Below are 27,319 nucleotides of genomic sequence, written 5' to 3' on the forward strand. Positions count from 1 at the left end.
ACTCTACTCGCAACGCTTTTCACAGACAGTATCTGCATCTGCCACTGAATGTACCTAGAAAAATACACTCCTGGAAATTGAAATAAGAACACCGTGAATTCATTGTCCCAGGAAGGGGAAACTTTATTGACACATTCCTGGGGTCAGATACATCACATGATCACACTGACAGAACCACAGGCACATAGACACAGGCAACAGAGCATGCACAATGTCGGCACTAGTACAGTGTATATCCACCTTTCGCAGCAATGCAGGCTGCTATTCTCCCATGGAGACGATCGTAGAGATGCTGGATGTAGTCCTGTGGAACGGCTTGCCATGCCATTTCCACCTGGCGCCTCAGTTGGACCAGCGTTCGTGCTGGACGTGCAGACCGCGTGAGACGACGCTTCATCCAGTCCCAAACATGCTCAATGGGGGACAGATCCGGAGATCTTGCTGGCCAGGGTAGTTGACTTACATCTTCTAGAGCACGTTGGGTGGCACGGGATACATGCGGACGTGCATTGTCCTGTTGGAACAGCAAGTTCCCTTGCCGGTCTAGGAATGGTAGAACGATGGGTTCGATGACGGTTTGGATGTACCGTGCACTATTCAGTGTCCCCTCGACGATCACCAGTGGTGTACGGCCAGTGTAGGAGATCGCTCCCCACACCATGATGCCGGGTGTTGGCCCTGTGTGCCTCGGTCGTATGCAGTCCTGATTGTGGCGCTCACCTGCACGGCGCCAAACACGCATACGACCATCATTGGCACCAAGGCAGAAGCGACTCTCATCGCTGAAGACGACACGTCTCCATTCGTCCCTCCATTCACGCCTGTCGCGACACCACTGGAGGCGGGCTGCACGATGTTGGGGCGTGAGCGGAAGACGGCCTAACGGTGTGCGGGACCGTAGCCCAGCTTCATGGAGACGGTTGCGAATGGTCCTCGCCGATACCCCAGGAGCAACAGTGTCCCTAATTTGCTGGGAAGTGGCGGTGCGGTCCCCTACGGCACTGCGTAGGATCCTACGGTCTTGGCGTGCATCCGTGCGTCGCTGCGGTCCGGTCCCAGGTCGACGGGCACGTGCACCTTCCGCCGACCACTGGCGACAACATCGATGTACTGTGGAGACCTCACGTCCCACGTGTTGAGCAATTCGGCGGTACGTCCACCCGGCCTCCCGCATGCCCACTATACGCCCTCGCTCAAAGTCCGTCAACTGCACATACGGTTCACGTCCACGCTGTCGCGGCATGCTACCAGTGTTAAAGATTGCGATGGAGCTCCGTATGCCACGGCAAACTGACTGACACTGACGGCGGCGGTGCACAAATGCTGCGCAGCTAGCGCCATTCGACGGCCAACACCGCGGTTCCTGGTGTGTCCGCTGTGCCGTGCGTGTGATCATTGCTTGTACAGCCCTCTCGCAGTGTCCGGAGCAAGTATGGTGGGTCTGACACACCGGTGTCAATGTGTTCTTTTTTCCATTTCGAGGAGTGTATATTGCTGTACGACACATAGTTCAATAGATATGTCATAAATACTGAGATGCGGGAAAACTTTCGGATCATGTATGACATTTTAATTTATTACCTCTTTGGTACTGTTCCGGCGTAAAGACAAGTGCCGGCACGACGATCAAGAATGGAAGAGCAGTGAGGGCTGTGAGACGACGTCGGCCAATAGTACGCTGACGAACCCCTCTCTAGGACGACATCAGGACAGCAGTGGAAGACGAGCTGTCATACAAATGCCACAGCAGTGACTTATGAACTGTATTGTTTTGCTTGCAATGAAATGGTATATACCGAAGGACACTGATTATTTGCATGTCGCCATTTGGTTGCGACACACCTTTGTGAATACTCGAAGCATTGTCAGTTTAACTTACTGTAATAAGCTCCATTCATACGATTACTTGAATTGTTGTTTAGCGATCCGAGAAAACAGCTTCCTAGGCAGCCTATATTATACGACTGGCAAGAACACAATAACTACTAACTCTGTTTGCGACCCATTTCACAGACAGTATAATAATGTAGCATTGAGTGTACGTGAAAAATTATATCCTTGTACGACACATTGCTCACCAGATATGACGTCATAGAAATGAGCTGCCCGAAATGGAAACTGCAAGGTAAAATTCGCTACAGACGCAGGTGAAATATGTGTACAAATATGTGTAAAAAACGTTAAATACGTGTGACATGAGCGTACTTTGGAAAAACCCCGGCTAAAAAGCTCCTCCTAAAGCCTTTGCTCGATTTCTACCAAGCGTGGTAACACATATTACTATCTGGATAGAAATCCTCTAGGCTAAGAACCAGAAACCTTCTATTGGATTGGGGATGATATTGTGGAGAGTGAAGGGGAGGAAGAGACGGACAGAGAGGGGGGGGGGAAGGAGATAGACAGAGTGAGGAGGAGGAGGAAATGGACAAAGAAAGGGAAGAGGAGGAGATGGGAGAGGAGCAGACAGACAGAGGAAGGAAAGTGGAGGAGATGGACAGGGAGGGGGAGGAGGAAATTAACAGCAAAAGGGAAGAGGATATGGGCAGAGGGAGACAGGAGGAGGAGATAGTTGGAGGGGAGTAGATGGACAGAGAGAGGAGGGAGAGGAGGTGGACAGAGAGTAGAGGGAGGAGGTGAGAAGGCGAGTGAGGAGGGAACAGAAGGCCAGGAGGAAATGAAATCAGAGGGGAGGGGGGTGGAGGAGATGAAAAGAGGGAAAGAAGCAGGTGGAAGAGAGGGTGGGGAAGAGGAGATGGACAGAGAGTGGAAGGAGGAGCTGTACAGAGAGGGGAGGAGCAATAGTCTAAGAAGGAGTGCACAAGTGTTTTCTAAGCAAACTCCTTTGTAGACAATATTTCCCCCATATTCTGCCACTTGATTTCCTAGGATTGAGTCTATGTGGTCATTCCATTACATATATCTACACCGTCCATAAATCCACAACTGTTCTGCAACATGTTGATGGTAAACAAATCCGTAACTGTTGTAAAATACTTTTTGACCGAAGTCTTGCACGATAGAAGTCGCTATACACACCTGATGACGGGACTAAGAACCCGAAACTGTGGTAGTGTGTTGCGTTTTCCATCGTGCAGGACTTTGGTCAATAAAGTATTTTACAACTGTGGTGGATTTTTTACCAGGAACATACACGATCCAGTCAAATTAATGTGACCACCTGTCAAAAACCCGAATAACCACCTTTTGCAGCACAGATGTGCCGAAAGATGTTTAGTGAGGTTATGAAAGGTGCCGACAGAGACGTGGAGACATGCCGACTCCAGTGCAGTGTCAGTTGAGGATCCACAGCGCGAATGTCTCTATCGAGGTGATCCCACAGATTCTCGATTGTTTTTAAACCCGGTTAGTTTTGTGACCAAGGGAATACAGTAAAATCATCCTGGTGCTCTTCTAGCCACACACATACAGTACGAGCTCTGCTGGCCGCCGGCCGCGGTGGTCTAGCGGTTCTAGGCGCTCAGTCCGGAACCGCGGGACTGCTACGGTCGCAGGTTCGAATCCTGCCTCGGGCATGGATGTGTGTGATGTCCTTAGGTTAGTTAGGTTTAATTAGTTCTAAGTTCTAGGCGACTGATGACCTCAGAAGTTAAGTCGCATAGTGCTCAGAGCCATTTGAACCATTTGAACCTCTGTTGCACGTTACATTGTCCTGTTGGTAGATGCTATCGTGCGAAGGAGAAAAAACAAACTGCATGTAGGGGCGGATGTGGTCCCTAGGGATGGATTCTGTTGTGTACATAGTTCCGCGTAGTCAGCGCGTACATACCTTTCCCAATAGAGTGCGCCCCACTAAGGACAACAGCGCAGGCGCAGCGCTTGTCCGTCTCCGCACTACGAGTTGGCGCTGTCTTAGAAATGGGCCAAATTCTGCTTCCGCCAATCCGCGTATTAATATGTAACGCAGCCAATGAGATTGCTGCTAACGTAGAACCTTTTCTCCTCGTGGATGACACTCGCGCAGTGATACCTGAACGCTCGAGGTATTATAACGAGTGTACAGACCTACGATTAGTCAGTCTGCATTAGTCTGTAGTCAAGTTTCAGTCTGCGCCTAATAAGATTATCATATTCCTGTACATAGCCATGAAGATAAATGTATAGACATTTTGTCAAGTATCAGAGGTGTGAGAATAAGAATAGCTGCTACTCTAAGCGTGCAAGTGGCATTTCTATCGTCTGACCTAACTGCAGTAGGTAAACACGCCACGATTGGACCATGAGACATATTGCTGACACTTGCCTACTTCGTTAGAGCGACAAGTCAAATAATCTGATGGTGTGTGTACCGAAGGTCTTACAGTACACACACCACAGTGTACATCCACGATCCAGTCACATTAATGTGACCACCTGTCAAAAGCCCTAATAACCACCTTTTGCAGTCCATACGTGGTGAAAGGTAGTCAGTGAGGTTATGAAAGTTGCCAATATGGATGTGGAGACATGCTGACTCCAGTGGCACGGCCAGCTGCATTAGGTTCCTCGGGTGAGGATCCACGGCGTGAACAGTCCTATCAGGTTGGTCCCACAGATTCTAGATTGTTTTTAAACCCGGTTAGTTTTGTGACCAAGGGAATACAGTAAAATCATCCTGGTGCTTTTGTAGCCACACACATACACTATGAGCTCTGTTGAACTTTGCATTGTCCTGTTGGTAGATACTGTCGTGCCAAGTAAAAAACAGACTGCGTGTAGGGGCGGACGTGGTCCCTAGGGATAGATTCAACTTGTGTTGAACCACTGTGTCTTCCAGAGTGACGAGATCGTCCAATTGCCACGAAAACATTCCTCAGACGACAACACTCCCCTCTCCGGCCTGGACATTTACGACGATTCTTGCAGGACCGTACATGCCAATGGGCATGTGTCCTTTGGAGCATAGACCGTGATTCACCTGAAAAGTCCACCTGTCGACACTCAGTTGACGACCAGTTGCGGAAATGGCGTGAAAATTCTGTCCTTTGTCACCGATGAGCAGCCGCCGTCACAGGTGAATGAACCAGACACCTGCTGCGGAGGCCCATACGCAGGAACGTTCGCTTGACAGTCGTTGAGGAGACACTATTGGTAGCCCCTTGATTCATCTGGGTGGTTACTTCGTTCGACGAAAGATCCGTACCCAAAGACTGTAAAGTTGCGCAGGTCACGCCAATATTCAAGAAAGGTAGTACTAGTAATCCACTAAATTACAGGCCCATATCGTTAACATTGAATGCAGCAGGATTTTGGAACATATATTGTGTTAGAACATTGTGAATTACCTCGAAGAAAACGGTCTATTGACACACAGTCAAAATGGGTTTACAAAACATCGTTCCTGTGAAACACAATGTAGTGTGCGTACTGTAAGACCTTCGGTACACACACCATCAGATTATTTGACTTGTCGCTCTAATGAAGTAGGCGAGTGTCAGCAATATGTCTCGTGGTCTTATTGTGGCGTGTTTATCTTCTGCCATTAAGTCAGACGATAGAAATGCCACTTGCACGCTTAGAGTAGCAGATTGACGGTGACCAACTTTAAACAGAACTTGATTAATTTTCACACACATTTATTAAAATAGTAACAAGCATAAACCTTACGTAACTTGATTCTGGATGCTATTTACAATTGACAATCCGAAGTTCCTTTGGTCTTGGTACGTTAATCTTATTCTCACATATCTCTGATACTTAACAAACTGTCTATACATTTCTCTTCAGGGCTATGTACAGGAATATGGTAATCTTATTAGGCGCAGACTGAAACTTGACTATAGACTGGTACAGACTAGTGCAGACAAATGCCGACTCGTACAGACTAATGCAGACTGACTAATCGGAGGTCTGTACACTCGTTATAATGCCTCACACGTTCAGGTATCACTGCGCGAGTGTCGTCCGCGAGGAGAAAAGGTTCTACGTTAGCAGCAATCACACTGGCTGCGTTACATATTAATACGCAGATCGGCGGAAGCAGAATTTGGTCCGTCTCTAAGACAGCACCATCTCGTAGTGCGGAGACGAACGAGCGCTTTGCCTGCCCTGTTGTGCTTAGCGGGGTGCGCTCTATTGGGAAAGTTGTGTACGCGCTGACTACGCGGAACTATGTACACAACACACAACTAGCTCTTTATTCACATGAATTGTTAAGTGCTATTGACAAGGAATTTCAGATTGATTCCGTATTTCTGAATTTCCGGAAGGCTTTTGACACTGTACCACACAAGCGGCTCGTAGTGAAATTGCGTGCTTATGGAATATCGTCTCATTTATGTGACTGGATTTGTGATCTCCTGTCAGAGAGGTCACAGTTCGTAGTAATTGAAGGAAAGTCATCGAGTAAAACAGAAGTGATTTCTGGCGTTCCCCAAGGTAGTATTACAGGCCCTTTGCTGTTCCTTATCTATATAAACGATTTGGGAGACAATCTGAGCAGCCGTCTTCCGTTGTTTGCAGATGACGCTGTCGTTTATCGACTAATAAAGTCATCAGAAGATCAAAACAAAGTGCAAAACGATTTAGAAAAGGTATCTGAATGGTGCGAAAAGTGGCAGTTGACCCTAAATAGCGAAAAGTGTGAGGTCATCCACATGAGTGCTAAAAGGAACTCGTTAAACTTCGGTTACACGATAAATCAGTCTAATCTAAAAGCCGTAAATTCAACTAAATACCTAGGTATTACAATTACGAACAACTTAAATTGGAAGAAACACATAGAAAATGTCGTGAGGAAGGCTAACCAAAGCTGCGTTTTATTGGCAGGACACTTAGAAAATGTAACAGACCTACTAAGGAGACTGCCTACACTACACTTGTCCGTCCTCTTTTAGAACAATGCTGCGCGGTGTGGGATCCTTACTAGATAGGACTGACGGAGTACATCGAAAAAGTTCAAAGAAAGGCAGCACGTTTTGTATTATCGCGAAATATGGGAGAGAGTGTCACAGAAATGATACAGGATCTGGGGTGGACATCATTAAAAGAAAGGCGTTTTTCGTTGCGACGGAATCTTATCACGAAATTCCAGTCCCTAACTATCTCCTCCGAATGAGAAAATATTTTATTGACACCGATCTACATAGGGAGGAACGATCACCACGATAAAATAAGGGAAATCAGAGCTCGTACGGAATACTAGAGAATTGTTAAGGTGGTTCGATGAACCCTCTTCCAGGCACTTAAATGTGATTAGCAGAGTATCCATGTAGATGTAGATCCGTTCGCCCATAAACATCTCCCCAGCAGTCGTTACCCCTGTCATCCGTGGCCCATGCTGCAGCACATTTACCTTATCGCCAGTTTTGGCTACCGCCATTTTACCGTCCACGGTGTAGTTGACCTACGGCGGCAGGCGAACTATTTACTAACTTGGCTGTTTCGGAATTGCTTCCACCCGTGGCCCGAAAGCTAATGATCATACCCTTTTGGACGTCACATAAATCACTCCGTTTCCATGTCACGACAATTGCACTGTTTACCATGTCCCCTGTCCCTCCCTCTCAACACGGTTTTTATACTCTCCACTGCTAATACTGCCACCTGCCGCCTCTGTGTGAGTAGTTATTGTACGTTGGCTTCGAACATAGGCAGTGGTCACATTAATCTGAATAACTGTTACACCCAGGTTTTTGTATAACTGACTGAATCCATTAGTGACACACTGATGCTGGGGTAGTACGGCTTTCATTTTTATGAAGTGCACAATTTATAATTTATAAACATTTAAAGCAAATTGCCAATCCTTACACCACTTTGAAGTCGTTTCAAAATCTCTCTGAATATTTCTGCAGCTCTTCTTTTTCAGATAGCATTTAATTACAAACAATCATACCATTTGGAAAACAGTCTGTGATTACTATTAATGTTTCCAGATGCAGATAATGTTGGAAGGTAGGAGGCGAGGTACTGGCAGAAATTGGAGCTGTGAGGACGGGGCGTGAGTCGTGCTTGAGTAGCTCAGATGGTAGAGCACTTTCCTGCGAAAGGCAAAGGTCCCGAGTTCGAGTCTCGGTCCGGCACACAGTTTTAATCTGACAGGAAGTTTCATTATTAATGTTGTCTGACAGGTCATTAATATATAGCATTAACAATAAGGGTCCCAAAAACGTCCCTGGGGCACGCTTGAAGCTGCTATTACAACTCCGCTCACGTAAGATATGCTGCATCCTCGCTACCTAGAAATCCACAATCCAGTCACAAATTTCGTTTAATCGTACTTTCGTTAAAAACTACTGGTGTCAAGTGCTTTTTGGAAATCAAGTAATAGTGTCTATCTGATTACTTTCATCCATAGTTGTCAGAATGTCATGTGAGAAAAGTGCGAGTTGCTGGTTGGTAGTTCTGTTCGAGCTTTCTCGTTGCTTTTGTTATAGATAGTGTTTCAGTATTAATGATAGCTGGAGCACACACAAAGTAAGAATCCATAATAAAGAGCGCAACTTTACACCTTCACATAGATGGAAAGGTAACTGGGTAGCACCTGTCTGATGGAATTTTTAGATTTATTTTTCATGAGGCTGCGGTTCATTCATGGCAGCTTATGAACAATCACAAGAAAAACCATTTGTAATAGTGTAACGTGAGTGAGAAACCGAACAGCACAGTCAAAGGTGCCCACTGCTCACAAAATGAATCCAAGCTACACGAGCTCGCCAGTTATCACTATGCAATGTACTGCCAGAACTTCAGAACTTCACTGAAGAACCCCTTAATGCAGCAGTTTCTTACTGATTAAGGGGAATGAACTCGGAACAACTGCTAACCATTCCCTATACAGAAACTTCTAAGGATCGTAGATCCTCCTATCACTTCACGCAGCTGTGGAAAAATCATCTGAAGAAATCCGCATATTGCGTCAGACGCCACTGACCAACCTTGGAAATCAGCGTATTATCGTTTGGTGTGAGCCTGCACTTCAAAAATGTCTTAACTGGAAAAAACGCAGATGTCAGACTGGTGCAAGGTTGGGAGATGAAGGATTCTTTAGATGCTTCTGTAGCGTTTATTTGAGCCACACACTTTTGGCCAACATACTTCTGCAAAAAGGGGGGGGGGGGAGAAGGGGCGTAATGTGTCTAATTACTTCCGAAAAGACGTTCCTCAACTCTGTTCTGTGATCACTCCAAAAGAGTCTTCTCATGCTTTTGCCTTCCGCATGTCTCTTTTGGTGGCTCTAAATCATTGTGTTTTTGTTATTTCAGTTCGATATTAGTTTCTGAATTGCAAGGAAGGATCACATTAATTTTCATCCTACTGATTTATCAGTTGACTGGCTGACTACTTGATACGGTCCAAGTATGTATTTACTCCAATTCCATTATCCAATCTCTTCCTTCCTTCTCCTCTCTGTACACCATCTCCTCCACCCCGCTCTCTCTGTCCATGCCCTGTCCCCTCTCCAACCATCTCCTACTCTCACCTTCTTTCTTTCCTCCTCCTGCTCCCCTCTCTCTCCATCTCCTCCTCCCTCCTCTGACAGTCTCCTCCTCCACTCTCTGCCTTTCTCCCCCTTCTCTCTGCCAATCTCCTTCTCCCCCCTCTCTATGTCCACCTCCTACTCCCAACTTTCTCTGTTCATCTGCTCCTTCCTCTCTTTCTGTCTCCTCCAACCCCCTCACCTCTGAGTTCATTTCTTCCTGCCCCTCTATCTCCCTTTCACTCCCTTTATCTCCTTCTCTCATCCTCTTCCCGTCCATCTCCTCCTCCTCCTCCTCCTCCTCCTCCTCCTCCTCCTCCTCTCTGTCCATTTCCTACTCCCCTCTATGTCGATCTGTCCTCCCCTATCTGTTCATTTCTTCCTCCCCCTCTCTCTGTCCATCTCCTCTTCCCCACTCTCTCTTCCATCTGCTTCTTCCCCCTCTTTTCATCTCCTCCACCCCTTCCCCTCTGATTTCATTTCCTCCTGGCCTTCTGTTCCCTCCTCACTCGCCTTCTCCCCTCCTCCCTCCACTCTCTGTCCATCTCCTCTCCCTCCTCTCTCTGTCCACCTACTCCCCTCCTCTTCATCCATCTCCTCCTCCCTTCTCCCTCTGTCCATATCCTCTTCCCTTTCGCTGTTAATTTCCTCCTCCCCCTCCCTGTCCATCTCCTTCACTTTCCTTCCTCTGTCTGTCTGCTCCTCTCCCATCTCTCTATCCGTCTCCTCCTCTTCCCTTTCTTTGTCCATTTCCTCCTCCCCCTCACTCTGTCTATCTCCTCTGTCATATCTGCGTCCATGTCCTCCTTCCCCCCTCTCTCTGTCTGTCTCTTCCTCCCCTTCCCTCTCCACATTATAATCCATACTCCAATAGAAGGTTTCTGGTTCTTGGCCTACAGGATTCTTATCCAGATAGTAATACGAGGGGGGACCCAGAAGAAACCGGACTCCAGGCCGGCCTAGGTGCTTCAGTCCGGAACCGCGTGACCGCTACGGTCGCAGGTTCGAATCCTGCCTCGGGCATGGATGTGTGTGATGTCCTTAGGTTTGTTAGGTTTAAGTAGTTCTAAGTTCTATGGGACTGATGACCTCAGATGTTGAGTCCCATAGTGCTCAGAGCCATTTGAACCATTTGAAAACCGGACTCCAAGGGCGCTGCTTCTCGTAGACGTAGTGCAGGGTTCTCACGCTAGATGGTGTTAGTAGAGACCTTCATGAAACAGCTGTGAAGATGGCGTCAGTATAGAGCTGAACGTGCAAGTGTTATGGCAACTTTAGGAGAACAAATAGTGTGTGTGAAATTTTGTTTCCTGCTTAAAAAAAACCGTAACGGAGACACATCAAATGCTTCAGCAAGCTTTCCATGAGGGCCCTATGAGCCGCACACAGGTTTTCGAGTGGTTTGGGCGCTTTAAACGTGGTGAGATGTGTGTTGAAGACCAAGCTCGTTCTGGACGCTCTTCAACATCGCGAAATGAGGAGAACATTGAAAAGGTCTTCCATAAGATCAACGAGGATCGTCGCCAAACGATCGACCAAATTTCAGCAGAGACAGGAATCAGTTGGAGCTCGTGGCAGCGAATTTTGAGTGAGGATTTGCACATGAGACGTGTTGCTGCTAAATTTGTTCTGCGCCTTCTCACACAGGAGCAAAAAACCATCCGCATGAATGTGTGTCAGGACTTGAAAACAGAGATTGCACGTGATCCAAACTTCTTGAACAAAGTCATTACAGGGGTTGAGAGTTGGTGTTACGGGTATGACCCAGAAACCAAGCAAGCGTCAAGCCAGTGGAGGACTCCCAACTCTCCCAGACCAAAAAAAGCAAGGCAAGTGAGGTCAAAGTGAAGACGATAATAATTGTCTTTTTTTATGTTCGTGGAATTGTGCATCGGGAATTCGTACCCCCTGGCCAGACTGTTAACCAACACTTTTACTTGGATGTTTTAAGGCGCCTGCGAGAGGATGTGAGGAGGAAACGCCCGGAACTTTGGTGGTCAGGTGACTGGCTTCTGCATCATGACAATGCTCCAGCACACACGGCCTTACGAGTGGCACACTATTTGGCATCTCAGAGGTGGTCTGTCGTTCCCCACACTCCCTATTCGCTGGACATAGCCCCGAGCGACTTTTACCTATTTCCACGAATGAGAAAAACGCTAAAAGGAGAGCATTATGACGATGTGGAGGCGGTAAAAACAGCTTCGCAAAGGGCACTATACAATATCAAACTTGAAGAGTTCCAAACATGTTTCTAACAGTGGGAATACAGACTTGACAAGTACATCGCATGTAATGGAGAGTATTTTGAAGGTGACTGAAGTAATTTTGTAAAAAGGTTCATCAATAAATGTTTTATGACAACAATCCGGTTTCTTTTGGGTCCCCCCTCGTATGTGTACCACGCCTGGTAGAAATCGATCAAAGGCTTTAGGAGGAGCCTTTTAGCTGGGGCTTTTCCAAAGTACGCTCATGTCACACATATTTAACGTTTTTTACACATATTTGTACACATACTTCATCTGTGTCTGTATCGAATTTTATCCTGCAGTTTCCATTTCGGGCAGCTCATTTCTATGACGTCATATCTCGTGAGCGATGTGTCGTACAATGATATAATTTTTCAAGTACACTCAATGCTACATTCTTATACTGCCTGTGAAATAGGTTGCGGACAGAGTTAGTAGCTATTGTGTTCTTGCCACTCGTATAATATAGGGTGCCTAGGAAGCTGTTTTCTCGGATCGCTAGACAACAATTCAAGCAATAGTATTAATGGAGCTTATTACAGTAAGTTAAATTGACAATACTTCGCGTATGCACAAAGGTGTGTCGCAAGCAAATGGCGACATGCAAATAATCAGTGTCCTTCGGTATATACAATTTCATTGCAAGCAAAACGATACAGTTCATAGCTATGGTCGCAGGTTCGAATCCTGCCTCGGGCATGAATGTGTGTGATGTCCTTAGGTTAGTTAGGTTTAAGTAGTTCTAAGTTCTAGGGGACTGATGACCACAGAAGTTAAGTCCCATAGTGCTCAGAGCCATTTGAACCATTTGATACAGTTCTTTGTTGTTGTTGTGGTCTTCAGTCCTGAGACTGGTTTGATGCAGCTCTCCATGCTACTCTATCCTGTGCAAGATTCTTCATCTCCCAGTACCTACTGCAACCTACATCCTTCTGAATCTGCTTAGTGTATTCATCTCTTGGTCTCCCCCTACGATTTTTACCCTCCACGCTGCCCTCCAATACTAAATTGGTGATCCCTTGATGCCTCAGAACATGTCCTACCAACCGATCCCTTCTTCTGGTCAAGTTGTGCCACAAACTTCTCTTCTCCCCAATCCTATTCAGTACTTCCTCATTAGTTATGTGATCTACCCATCTAATCTTCAGCATTCTTCTGTAGCACCACATTTCGAAAGCTTCTATTCTCTTCTTGTCCAAACTATTTACCGTCCATGTTTCACTTCCATACATGGCTACACTCGATACAAATACTTTCAGAAATGACTTCCTGACACTTAAATCTATACTCGATGTTAACAAATTTCTCTTCTTCAGAAACGCTTTTCTTACCATTGCCAGTCTACATTTTATATCCTCTCTACTTCGACCATTATCAGTTATTTTGCTCCCCAAATAGCAAAACTCCTTTACTACTTTAAGTGTCTCATTTCCTAATCTAATACCCTCAACATCACCCGACTTAATTCGACTACATTCCATTATCCTCGTTTTGCTTTTGTTGATGTTCATCTTATATCCTCCCTTCAAGACACCATTCTTTCCGTTCAACTGCTCTTCCAAGTCCTTTGCTGTCTCTGACAGAATTACAATGTCATCGGCGAACCTCAACGTTTTTATTTCTTCTCCATGGATTTTAATACCTACTCCGAATTTTTCTTTTGTTTCCTTTACTGCTTGCTCAATATACAGATTGAATAACATCGGGGAGAGGCTACAACCCTGTCTTACTCCCTTCCCAACCACTGCTTCCCTTTCCTGTCCCTCGACTCTTACAACTGCCATCTGGTTTCTGTACAAATTGTAAATAGCCTTTCGCTCCCTGTATTTTACCCCTGCCACCTTTAGAATTTGAAAGAGAGTATTCCAGTCAACATTGTCAAAAGCTTTCTCTAAGTCTACAAATGCTAGGAATGTAGGTTTGCCTTTCCTTAATCTATTTTCTAAGATAAGTCGTAAGGTCAGTATTGCCTCACGTGTTCCAGTATTTCTACGGAATCCAAACTGATCTTCGCCGAGGTCGGCTTCTACTAGTTTTTCCATTCGTCTGTAAAGAATTCGTGTTAGTATTTTGCAGCTGTGGCTTATTAAACTGATTGTTCGGTAATTTTCACATCTGTCAACACCTGCTTTCTTTGGGATTGGAATTATTATATTCTTCTTGAAGTCTGAGGGTATTACACCTGTTTCATACATCTTGCTCACCAGATGGTAGAGTTTTGTCAGGACTTGCTCTCCCAAGGCCGTCAGTAGTTCCAATGGAATGTTGTCTACTCCGGGGGCCTTGTTTCGACTCAGGTCTTTCAGTGCTCTGTCAAACTCTTCACGCAGTATCGTATCTCCCATTTCATCTTCATCTACATCCTCTTCCATTTCCATAATATTGTCCTCAAGTGCATCGCCCTTGTATAGACCCTCTATATACTCCTTCCACCTTTCTGCTTTCCCTTCTTTGCTTAGAACTGGGTTTCCATCTGAGCTCTTGATATTCATACAAGTGGTTTTCTTATCTCCAAAGGTCTCTTTAATTTTCCTGTAGGCAGTATCTATCTTACCCCTAGTGAGATAAGCCTCTACATCCTTACATTTGTCCTCTAGCCATCCCTGCTTAGCCATTTTGCACTTCCTGTCGATCTCATTTTTGAGACGTTTGTATTCCTTTTTGCCTGCTTCATTTACTGCATTTTTATATTTTCTCCTTTCATCAATTAAATTCAATATTTCTTCTGTTACCCAAGGATTTCTACTAGCCCTCATCTTTTTACCTACTTGATCCTCTGCTGCCTTCACTACTTCATCCCTCAAAGCCACCCATTCTTCTTCTACTGTATTTCTTTCCCCCATTCCTGTCAATTGTTCCCTTATGGTCTCCCTGAAACTCTGTACAACCTCTGGTTCTTTCAGTTTATCCAGGTCCCATCTCCTTAAATTCCCACCCTTTTGCAGTTTCTTCAGTTTTAATCTACATGTCATAACCAATAGATTGTGGTCAGAGTCCACATCTGCCCCTGGAAATGTCTTACAATTTAAAACCTGGTTCCTAAATCTCTGTCTTACCATTATATAATCTATCTGATACCTTTTAGTATCTCCAGGGTTCTTCCATGTATACAACCTTCTATTATGATTCTTAAACCAAGTGTTAGCTATGATTAAGTTGTGCTCTGTGCAAAATGCTACCAGGCGGCTTCCTCTTTCATTTCTTAGCCCCAATCCATATTCACCTACTACGTTTCCTACTCTCCCTTTTCCTACACTCGAATTCCAGTCACCCATGACTATTAAATTTTCGTCTCCCTTCACTATCTGAATAATTTCTTTTATTTCATCATACATTTCTTCAATTTCTTCGTCATCTGCAGAGCTAGTTGGCCTATAAACTTGTACTACTGTAGTAGGTGTGGGCTTCGTATCTATCTTGGCCACAATAATGCGTTCACTATGCTGCTTGTAGTAGCTTACCCACATTCCTATTTTCCTATTCATTATTAAACCTACTCCTACATTACCCCTATTTGACTTTGTGTTTATAACCCTGTAGTCACCTGACCAGAAGTCTTGTTCCTCCTGCCACCGAACTTCACTAATTCCCACTATATCTAACTTTAACCTATCCATTTCCCTTTTCAAATTTTCTAACCTACCTGCCCGATTAAGGGATCTGACATTCCACGCTCCGATCCGTAGAACGCCAGTTTTCTTTCTCCTGATAACGACATCCTCTTGAGTAGTCCCCGCCCGGAGATCCGAATGGGGGACTATTTTACCTCCGGAATATTTTACCCAAGAGGACGCCATCATCATTTCATACAGTTCATAAGTCACTGGTATGGCGTTTGTATGACAGCTCGTCTTCCACTGCTGTCCTGGTGTCGTCCTAGAGAGGGCTCCGTCGGCGCACTATTGGCCGACGTCGTCTCACAGCCCTCTCTGCTCTTCCATTCTTGATCGTCGTGCCGGCGCTTGTCTTTACGCCGGAACAGTACCAAAGAGGTAATAAATTAAAATGTCATACACGATCCGACAGTTTTCGCGCATCTCATTATTTATGACATATCTATTGAACTATGCGTCGTGCAGCAATATATTTTTCTAGGTACATTCAGCGGCAGATGCAGATACTGTCTGCGAAAAGCGTTGCGAGTAGAGTTAGTAGCAACGAAGTAACATATTTATTATATCTTACATGATTCGCCAATTTTTGGCGCATCTCAGTGTGTATGACTTCATATCTCTTGACCTATGTGTCGCACAATGATACAGTTTTGCTGATACATTCAGCAGTGCATGTGAATACCATATGAAAAAAGTGTCGCAAATAAGGTTAGTAGTAAAGAAGTAATGAACTGAAACGTCATGCTCCACGCAGCCGTTTTACTGCATGAAAAGCGAAAATGTTGTAATCGATGATTTTTTTTCGTTTCATCATTTTGTGAGTGTCGTTATGGAGAAAAAATTTCTTAAGGGTTGAAAACATGTGTAAAGTTCCCAGAATGAGATTTTCACTCTGAAGCGGAGTGTGCGCTGATATGAAACTTCCTGGCAGATTAAAACTGTGTGCCGGAGCGAGACTCGATCTTGGGACCTTTGCCTTTCGCGGGCAAGTGCTCTACCAACTGAGCTACCCAAGCACGACTCACGCCCCGTCCTCACAGCTTTACTTCTGCCAGTATCTCGTCTCCTACCTTCCAAACTTTCGCAGGAGAGCTTCTGTAAAGTTTGGAAGGTAGGAGACGAGGTACTGGCGGAATTAAAGCTGTGAAGACGGGGCGTGAGTCGTGCTTGGGTAGCTCAGTTGGTAGAGCACTTGCCCGCGAAAGGCAAAGGTCCCGAGTTCGAGTCTCGGTCCGGCACACAGTTTTAATCTGCCAGGAAGTTTCATGTGTAAAGTTCGTTGCATGTCGCGAGGTGTTCTCATTTTCAAATACAGAATGACTGAGGTATGGACATTGGCGCGTCGTGGGCTTCACTGCTTTTTGCCCCCCCCCCCCCCCCTCCCCTGCCCTCACCCATTTCATAGGTATGTTGCTCTTACCCCCACAGCAATTATATCCAGACAGTAACTGATATGTGTACCAACTTTGTTTGAAATCGGTCCAGTGGTCTGTGAGGAGATATGAAAAAATATATGCATACATGTTTATGTACATCTATTTTTATAATATGTATGGGTATAATTCTCCAGCTATTTTTGCACTATCGAAAAAGACTGTGTTCCTACTTACAGAAAGTACTTAATACCTGGCTAACTTACTGTACATCCGCAGCACGAGATGCAGGTTTAGCTAGTGGGCCATTGGGGAAGATTATCTTCCAACACAGCAGCTTCCGTATACCAAGCGCTGTAGCCACAAGTGGCCCACCGGGACCATCCGACTGCCGTGTCATCCTCAGATGAGGATGTGGATAGGAGGGGCGTGTGGTCAGCACACCGCTCTCCCAGTCGTTATGATGGTTTTCTTTGACCGGAGCCGCTACTACTAAGTCGAGTAGCTCCTCAATTGGCATCACGAGGCAGAGCGCGCCCCGAAAAATGGCAACAGCGTATGACGGCCCAGATGGTCACCCATCCAAGTGCCGGCCACACCCGACAGCGCTTAACTTCGGTGATCTGACGGGAACCGGTGTATCCACTGCGGCAAGGCCGTTGCTAAACACTGTAGTGCTCTGTAATAAAAGGAATCCCTGACAGGCTAGGATTGAAGCAGTTATCACAAACAGCTGAGAATGACATAGATGACACCATAGAACAGGTAATGAGATCTATCGATGGTGCTGCGGGAATGCAGTCGGTCGTAGTTTTATACCACGCATGGTATTTCATCGGAAGACCTGCCAGAAACCTTCGACGGCCCACCTCTGGCATGTACCCAGAAGAAGATGCGTGGTAGATAGAAAACGACAATCAGTTGCACTCCCGGAACAACATTGGGTTTCTATGCTCCAGGAAAATATCAATACTCACAGAATGTGGGGTGTATGCTTGGTGAAATGTCTCAAGCTACTTGTAGCGTCTGGTCTATGGAAATCTGATGACCATTCTCCTTTCATAGGGTCTTATGATGACACTTTACTTCAGCTAAGGAACTGCAAGAGAGAGACTATTAGGAAAATTGGAAAAAGCAGATTAGCGTATGACATCTAGAGAAATCAGTCCGTACATGTGTTACTTCGTTCATCCGTTACCTAGAAGTGCATCTTTGGAAATACGAGGGCAGTTCAATAAGTAATGCAACACAATTTTTTTCTGAAACAGGGGTTGTTTTATTCAGCATTGAAATACACCAGGTTATTCCCCAATCTTTTAGCTACACAACACTATTTTTCAACGTAATCTCCATTCAATCCTATGGCCTTACGCCACCTTGAAATCAGGGCCTGTATGCCTGCACGGTACTATTCCACTGGTCGATGTCGGAGCCAACGTCGTACTGCATCAATAACTTCTTCATCATCCGCGTAGTGCCTCCCACGGATTGCGTCCTTCATTGGGCCAAACATACGGAAATCCGACAGTGCGAGATTGGGGCTGTAGGGTGCATGAGGAAGAACAGTCCACTGAAGTTTTGTGAGCTCCTCTCGGGTGCGAAGACTTGTGAGAGGTCTTGCGTTGTCATGAAGAAGGAGAAGTTCGTTCAGATTTTTGTGCCTACGAACACGCTGAAGTCGTTTCTTCAATTTCTGAAGAGTAGCACGAGTGTCTTCGCACGCTCCGCCATTGCAGGAGTCACAGCTGTGCAAGGCCGGCCCGCACGCGGGAGATCAGACAGTCTTGCTTGACCTTGCGGCGATGATGACACACGCTTTGCCCAACGACTCACCGTGCTTTTGTCCACTGCCAGATCACCGTAGACATTCTGCAAGCGCCTATGAATATCTGAGATGCCCTGGTTTTCCGCCAAAAGAAACTCGATCACTGCCCGTTGTTTCCAACGCACATCCGTTACGGACGCCATTTTAACAGCTCCGTACAGCGCTGCCACCAGTCGGAAGTCAATGAAACTATACGAGACGAAGCGGGTATGTTTGTAAATATTCCACAAGAAATTTCCGGTTTTTTCAACCAAAATTGGCCGAGAAAAAATATGTGTTGCATTACTTATCGAACAGCCCTCGTATGTAGGAAGCATTCATCGCGTGAGTAACTGGCGAAAACTCTCTTAGCTTGAGAACGGTGTAACTGTGGATGACGCTGAACGACATTGCACTTGGTGCTGGGCCGACAGACTATGCCAGATGCATGTTTTCTAAATTACGTTTGTATTGTAGCGATATATCTGCCTGAAGATACTGTTGAAAGGTGCTCAATAGCGGTCAGTCCCAGAAGTGTGCGCAACAGGACCATCCGTGGCCTTTAAAACAGAACAATAATCTTCTGGAAGTCTACCTGTGCGACCGCACGGGACAGTCAGCATTAGTGCAACTAGGTAGTTGTAGGCTGGCTCCAATGCGTAACATGAATTGTTGTGATCATTGAGGGGTAAATGGTTGGTACACGTCGATTTGCCATTACTACTGCAAGTGCGACGGGAATGGCAAAAAAAGTGACCAGACCACTGCAGAGATCTGCTCTTACCAGAGAAGGACAAGTGCGGGTGTGCACTATGGAGACCGCGGAAACTGTATCGCAGAAACGAACAGGTGCATTGCTCCCGCACAAACTACTTCACATGCCGCAAGAGCTACAGGCACTGTCTGCCTGAGAAACATCTCCCAAGTAGAGTACACAATTGCGTACAATACCCGTCCACCACAGACCATCGTTTTGTGTTGTAATTGTGGTTATATGAAACTGCTGAAATTCAGATTGATGTTATGAGATTAAAGAAAATCGAAAATTAGGGATTAATGTTTCAGCGACACTGATGTCATTGGAGCCATGGCACGAGAACAGATTAGACAAGGAAAGTCAAGAAAGTCGTTTCTGAAGGAACCGTGCCCACGTTTGCCTCGACTGGTTGAAGGAAAATACAGGGAACATAAATTTTGGGCGGCCGGACGGGAATGTGAACCACATTCCTCCCAAGTTGAAGTCCAGTGATTCCGGGCACTAAATGTGTTTTAAATCCTTCGTTGGAAAATCAGATGCTTTGCTAACCGAATTTGCCAGATGAAACGTCACGCACAGGCACGGTCCGTTCATATTAGATTAGATTAGATTAGAGTTACTTTCATTCCAATTGATCTGTAGTGAGGAGGTCCTCCAGGATGTAGAACAAGTCAGAAAAACAGTAATACACGACAAACATTTACAACTCAAACAAATAAGCTAATGTACCATTCCACAGGTCCCAAGTGGAATGATCGTCATTTTTTAATGAACACTATATGAAAGAATCATTTTACAAACACTAATGCACTGAATTTAAAATAAAAAGAGTTTTTTATTTATATGGGAATAAACATGTAATACAACTACTATAATACTGCTCGTAAACTTTGACGCTTCCAATGAAGAGTTTTTTGATTTAATTATTGCACATTCACTTTTTTCATATCGTATGTTCCGCAGTGTAGTTTTTCTATAAATTTCACAGTTACTATAAGTGAAGTACTATAGTACGCCGATTAAAAAATATCAGAGCTTTTGATTATCCTATACCGGATTAGCTTCCGATCATTCGAGTTTATTCGGCAATGAGTGACCTCCCATCGATTATCCGAGGCTTGCAGGAGACGAACAAGTTCAAATTGGAATCCAAATTTTACGTGAGTCGATGAGGCAATTTTACTCATAGTAAAGGATTGTCATGTCATTTCAATTTTGCATACGAGTCCTGCAAACTATTCTCTCGTGCTACCTTAAAAAATTCTACTCTATTTATACACAAAGTTACCAGACTGGTCTTTGAAAGAAATATACTGTCGCTTTTTTTCCACACTGATTGCCTCAAGAAATCAATTTGGTTTCTCGTCCTCTTCCTAAATCTTTTGTGACTTCATTAACAGCAAGTGGTGGTGGTGGTTAGTGTTTAACGTCCCGTCGACAACGAGGTCATTAGAGACGGCATTTAACAGCAAGTGAATTGTATCATACTTTTGTCTAAGGTCGTACACGTAATTACAAACCTGACAAGCATTTACAAATCCCCGTCGCTTCCAAACAGTCCAATGCTTGTGCATTGTGCAAGCTTTAATATTTACTTCATATTCAAGGAGAACGGGGATTTGCACCTTTTTCTAGCTTTCTTGTTGTGATGCGAAAAAAGCAAGAAGGAGAAATAAAATAAAACGAAAAACGTATTCTTAAAATAAATTAATCTGCGAATTGAAGATATGTTCATATATGTATAATTATTTCAGAATCAAAGCGAAACATGTCTGGCTCTCCTATCAATAGTAACTCTGTCGATTAAAAAGTAGAATACAGTCATCAGAGGAGCTATAATATTAAACAAAAACTGTAGCAATTTTGCAGTGTCTCGTGAGTTGGAGGAGCTATGAAACCTCAAATACGAAACTATACTACTGGCCATTAAAATTGATACACCACTAAGATGACGTGCTACAGACGCGAAATTTAACCGACAGGAAGAAGATGCTATGATATGCAAATGATTAGCTTTTCAAAGTATTCACACAAGGTTGGCGCCGGTGGCGACACCTACAACGTGCTGACATGAGGAAAGTTTCTAACTGATTTCTCATACACGAACAGCGGTTGACCGGCGTTGCCTGGTGAAATACTGTTGTGATGCCTCGTGAAAGGAGGAGAAATGCGTACCATCACGTTTCCGTCTTTGATAAAGGTCGGATTGTAGCCTATCGTGATTGCGGTTTATCGTATCGCGACATTGTTGCTCGCGTTGGTAGAGATCCAATGACTGTTAGCAGAATATGGAATCGGTGGGTTCAGGAGGGTAATACGGAACGCCGTGCTGGATCCCGACGGCCTCGTATTACTAGCAGTCGAGATGACAGGCATCTTATCCACATGGCTGTAACGGATCGTGCACCCACGTCTCGATCCCTGAGTCAACAGATGGGGACGTTTGCAAGACATCAACCATCTGTACGAACAGTTCGATGACGTTTTCAGCAGCACGGACTATCAGCTCGGAGACCATGGCTGCGGTTACCCTTGACGCTGCATCACAGACAGGAGCGCCTGCGGTGGTGTACTCAACGACGAACCTGGGTGCACGAATGGCAAAACGTCATTTTTTCGGATGAATCCAGGTTCTGTTTACAGCATCATGATGGTCGCATCCGTGTTTGGCAACATCGCGGTGAACGCACGTTGGAAGCGTGTATTCGTCATCGCCATACTGGCGTGTCACCCGGCGTGATGGTATGGGGTGACATTGGTTACGCGTCTCGGTCACCTCACGTTCGCATTGACGGCACTTTGAACAGTGGACGTTACATTTCAGATGTGTTACGACCCGTGGCTCTACCCTTCATTCGATCCCTGCGAAACCCCACATTTCAGCAGGATAATGCACGACCGCATTTTGCAGGTCCTGTATGGGCCTTTCTGGATACAGAAAATGTTCGACTGCTGCCCTGGCCAGCACATTCTCCAGATCTCTCACCAATTGAAAACGTCTGGTCAATGGTGGCCGAGCAACTGGCTCGTCACAATACGCCAGTCACTACTCTTGATGAACTGTGGTATCGTGTTGAAGCTGCATGGGCAGCTGTACCTGTACACGCCATCCGAGCTCTGTTTGACTCAATGCCCAGGCGTATCAACGCCGTTATTACGGCCAGAGGTGGTTCTTCTGGGTACTGATTTCTCAGGATCTATGCACCCAAATTGCCTGAAAATCTAATCATGTAAGTTCTAGAATAGTATATTTGTCCAATGAATACCCGTTTATCATCTGCATTTCTTCTTGGTGTAGCAATTTTAGTGGCCAGTAGTGTATACACGCACAGTATGTAAAACGCAAGTGTTGACTTGTGTAGCTAATCTATTACTGCCCCTGATTTAAAAAAATCCTTATTTCCCCCCCTCAAACAGTTGGTTCTGGGAGATTTTATCTTTTTCATAATATGTTTTTCTATGACATGGTCAATTTTATTTCGTATTGTGTTGAAAGTAAGTATAACATATGCAACATCCCTTTTCGTCTCACTATGTTATACTTCGATTTCATGCTGATGAAACAAGGGAAGCTTTCGTATGCTCCAGGAAATTTATATAGCAATTTGCTTTTCATTTGCTGCATGCAGTTTCAAACCCATACAGAGTGTTTTTCATCTTGCTAAATTTGATAAATGTTCATAATTTGATAACTTTGATTCAGTTTCCACCACCGACAGAAGCCAGAACTAATTTATTTTTGTTGGTACCGCTCTCAAAGGCTAATCGGCAGCAAAAACAGTTCAGTTTCACTTTTGATGATGAGTATCCTTTTCCTTCAGTATTTAGTGTCTTTCAAATGTGAGTAAAACCACGACAAAGTCAAAAACAATGTGTTCCTGTAGTATGTTCACCTAGTCTTTCTGTAGATTTCCTCCCCATTTTGATATATCTCACTAACCTTTTCAATAATCCAGATGCTCTGGAAATATGGAATAGTTACTGGCCAATGTGTACTATCTTTGGATGAGGACGAGTCGAAGTTAGATGCATCAGAAATATGTTCATTCTCAGTAATATCCCCATCATTAATAGCGTTGTCATCTTTTATTCACTTTACTTACGTCACAGTCTTAATTAAAATCGCATACACTAGGCTTTTTACCTGTGTTTGTTGTCTCAACCGTTTATCTCTCCACTGGAGCCAGATTCAACACTTTGTTTACTATTAAACATTAAGTTAGGAATAAAATGCATATTTGAACCATCAACTGTTTTTATATTACACCCAAACAGCTACCGGTTTCGGTTTTGGACTATACTATTTAGTATTCGTATGTTTATTGTTTACTGTTAAAGTCACTGTCGCTACATTTTCGATTTTATGTGCTGCTGTCGTGTCACGTGGCGATGTCGCCAGCGAACTTAATTATGTGAATTAGGCCCAGGGATCACCGAAGGTTGCCCATGTCTGGCTTAAGGTGTGACTTGAGGCTCTTCGTGTCGCCACCCCATTACATCCCAGAATGAAAAGATGAATCCCAACTGTCTGCGACGTTTGTAACTCATATGACAGTCTTCTAAATGTTTCCGTATCGTGTAAGGATCATTTCACTGTGGTCCCGATAGAAAATACGCAGTTGTTGGGAGATACATTGTAACAGACATTTAATATTGGTCCGGCGCCGTTCAAACGCCATAAGGATGCCGTGCTACTGCTATGGGAAGTCGGCAACCCCCACTGCCACAGCCAGCTGCCAGTCACCTCAGACAAGGCGACCAATGGAGTGGCTGTTGTGGGGCATTATTGGCGTTCACATCTGGCGGTATCTGATGTTTGTTGTTCTAGTTGTCACTGCTTGTATGGTCTTCCTGAAATTATACTTGGTGGTGGTAAGTTACTATGGGACCAAATTGCTGAGGTCATCGGTCCCAGCCGGCCAATGTGGCCGAGCGGTTCTCGGCGCTTCAGTCCGACAGTCCGGAACCACGCGGCTGCTACGGTCGCAGGTTCGAATCCTGCCTCGGGCATGATGTGTGTGATGTCCTTAGGTTAGTTAGGTTTAAGTAGTTCTAAGTCTAGGGGACTGATGACCTCAGATGTTAAGTCCCATAGTGCTTAGAGCCATTTTTCATCGGTCTCTCCTAGGCTTACACCCTACAGGACTCGAACCTCCGGCGAGGGGGCGGGGGGAGGGGGGGGGGGTACCGCGCGAACCGTGGCTATGCACCCTCAGACCACGCGGCTACCCCGGGCAAATTATACTTGTTCTTACCTGTTTTCATCGTGGTTGAAGCAGAGACCAAAAGTAAGTGATCGATCCATTTTATGGGACAAAACTCAAGATTTTTAAACAAAAAAAATGCTTGGACAGACTTAGTCAACGAGTTAAGCGATGACTGAAGAAATGGGTGAAAATGAAAAAGAAAAATTGACAAGACTGTAACTATAGCAAAGATCTATGAATCTGTAATTGCTGGCCATATACCTGAAACAAATTTTCCAAATTCGTGTCATACGAAATTTATCTAACTTTGCAAATGGCAACATACGATGGTTGTATAATAGTATCATTATATCACTGAATTAAAACAAAACAAACTATAAATTTAAAAAACCAGCTTTACTTAAAACAAAAAGAGGAAACCAGTGTGCCGGCCGTAGTGCCCGTGCGGTTCTAGGCGCTACAGTCTGGAACCGAGCGACCGCTACGGTCGCAGGTTCGATTCCTGCCTCGGGCATGGATGTGTGTGATGTCCTTAGGTTAGTTAGGCTTAATTAGTTCTAAGCTCTAGGCGACTGATGACCTCAGAAGTTAAGTCGCATAGTGCTCAGAGCCATTTGAACCATTTTTGAAACCAGTGCTAGTTGAACTTGAACTAATTAGTGCCTTGAAGCGAAAGCCACGTCTGTAAACGTCGATTTTCAGTGGACTGATTCCGTCCTTTGACGGTGTTGACGACGATGGAGTAGTGGAGATAAAAAAACGCAAAAAAACATCAGTAAATGCATGTGTGGCACTAGAATGTCCCATGGATACCACTCAGCCGGCCGCGGTGGTCTAGCGGTTCTGGCGCTGCAGTCAGGAACCGCGGGACTACTACGGTCGCAGGTTCGAATCCTGCCTCGGGCGTGGGTGTGTGTGGTGTCCTTAGGTTAGTTAGGTTTAAGTAGTTCTAAGTTCTAGGGGACTTATGACCTAAGATGTTGAGTCCCATAGTGCTCAGAGCCATTTGAACCATTTTTGATACCACTCAGCATTGGGTATCCAGCACTGCACTCTATAGTCACGTTACCAAAACTTCACAGGAACGTTTTGCACATCCCTCGCTGTCTCAGACCACTGTGAAACGTCATCACTTTGTTCATTCAGTTTATAAATTAAATATTTAAAGATGTTTTTCAAACGTCGTTTTGCTTTTGAGATTTTTGTCGCTCACAATACTGTATTGTAATAGATACGTCTTTGGTTCTTAAGTGAGTTTCAGATATATAATATTATTGAAGTCCCCTGAAACAGGAGTAAAAATTACAATAAAATTTTAAATGCGCCATTTCTTTCACTCACGTGATTGTGACTTCCAGCATTTAGGTAGGTTAGACACATGCTCTAAAGCATTGCTTTGACATTTGACAGAATCCTTTATACTTTCACGCAGATCGTCAAAAGTTTGCACACTGATCCTAAAATATTTGAAGAATTTATCCTTTATTCTTACCCGCAGATGTCAAAAGTTTGCTTACTCATCCTAAGATGCTGAAAAATTTGTCACCATCATCCCTCTCTAGTCCTCAAAAAGTAAAAGGGATGCTACAACATCGTCTCTTCTCATTTTGACTAGATAGACCCACTGCATCCTATTTCTTTTTTCTTCAGGCGTTTCTAAACGACTGCCCATGCTAGTAATTTATTGCGATCTATTTGCTTGATTCGGTGCCAACTTTGGAAATACGTCTATAAGTGCCAACGTCTGAGCCGCTACTGCTGCTACAGTCCATCAGGTACTGTCGGCACCAGCTAGCGCGCTGTTTACACAGCAGCCGTGTTGTGAAAAGTGCCCACCCAGCAGCCGTGCACCCGGCGCTGTTTCGCACGGCAGCCGGACAATTGTGAAACGAGCATTTCGGGACTGAGGTACTGTTGTGACTTGGCAAGACAGCCAAGCCACTATGATTGGTAGCCGAAAAGCACGCGTTAAGCTCACGCAGGCTGGCGTGAAGTCTGGAACAGTTAAAGGAGTTGAGTCTAGTAAAAAAAGAACGGAGCTTCTGGAATACTTAACTTTAATCCATAATTGGTGAACATCTCTCTTGACGGTACATGCATCACAAGATAATTAGCAATTGATAAAGGCGCCTTGCTAGGTCGTAGCAAATGACGTAGCTGAAGGCTATGCTAACTATCGTCTCGGCAAATGAGAGCGTAATTTGTCAGTGAACCATCTCTAGCAAAGTCGGCTGTACAACTGGGGCGAGTGCTAGGAAGTGTCTCTAGACCTGCCGTGTGGCGGCGCTCGGTCTGCAATCACTGATAGTGGCGACACGCGGGTCCGACGTATACTAACGGACCGCGGCCGATTTAAAGGCTACCACCTAGCAAGTGTGGTGTCTGGCGGTGACACCACATTCCTCCCCCGCAAATCGGCGGACGGTTGTTGGATAATGCTTCCGCCCGCCGTGGGGAGGACCCCACGTTGACGTATGCGACGAGGTGGGGAGCCTAACAACAGGCGAGGCTGTGCCACCCGCACCCTGCCATTCGGTCCGAGGGGAGCTAGGAAATGCCTGAAAACCTAGTCCAGGATGCACGCCAACATGCGGTGTATGCGCCCGTAGAGAGTCAGGAGGGGCCGAAGGGTCGACCTCCATCGAGTCGGGGCACCCGACGGGCGAAGACGTCCTATGGTCCGGAGCTGGCAAGAAGTCCATGGCGGAGGACAACGGGTCACGGGAAGCGATCGGCGGCGCGTGACCCTGGGAGGCGCCCGGCGGTTGCAGCGACGCACCTCGCCAGAGGCTCCCAAAACCAGATACATGGCGCGGCCGAGGCAGCGAAGAATGCGCCCTGCGATCCAACGCCGTGAACCTCGCCTGGGGCAAAAGCAGGTGTCTGCCGCTGCACAG

The 27,319-nt window shown here is 45.3% G+C and overlaps 1 protein-coding gene and 1 pseudogene across 1 annotated transcript in view; one reads left to right on the top strand and one right to left on the bottom strand.

The window, feature by feature from the left end:
- LOC126188567 (acidic amino acid decarboxylase GADL1) overlaps positions 1 to 27,319 on the top strand; it is a 188,544-nt gene that overhangs the window by 19,724 nt on the left and 141,501 nt on the right. The gene's annotated exons all lie outside the window — the stretch shown is intronic.
- Positions 17,201 to 17,318, bottom strand: LOC126189867 (5S ribosomal RNA; annotated as a pseudogene).

Source organism: Schistocerca cancellata, chromosome 5 (genome assembly GCF_023864275.1).
Source record: "Schistocerca cancellata isolate TAMUIC-IGC-003103 chromosome 5, iqSchCanc2.1, whole genome shotgun sequence".
Lineage (NCBI taxonomy): Eukaryota > Metazoa > Arthropoda > Insecta > Orthoptera > Acrididae > Schistocerca > Schistocerca cancellata.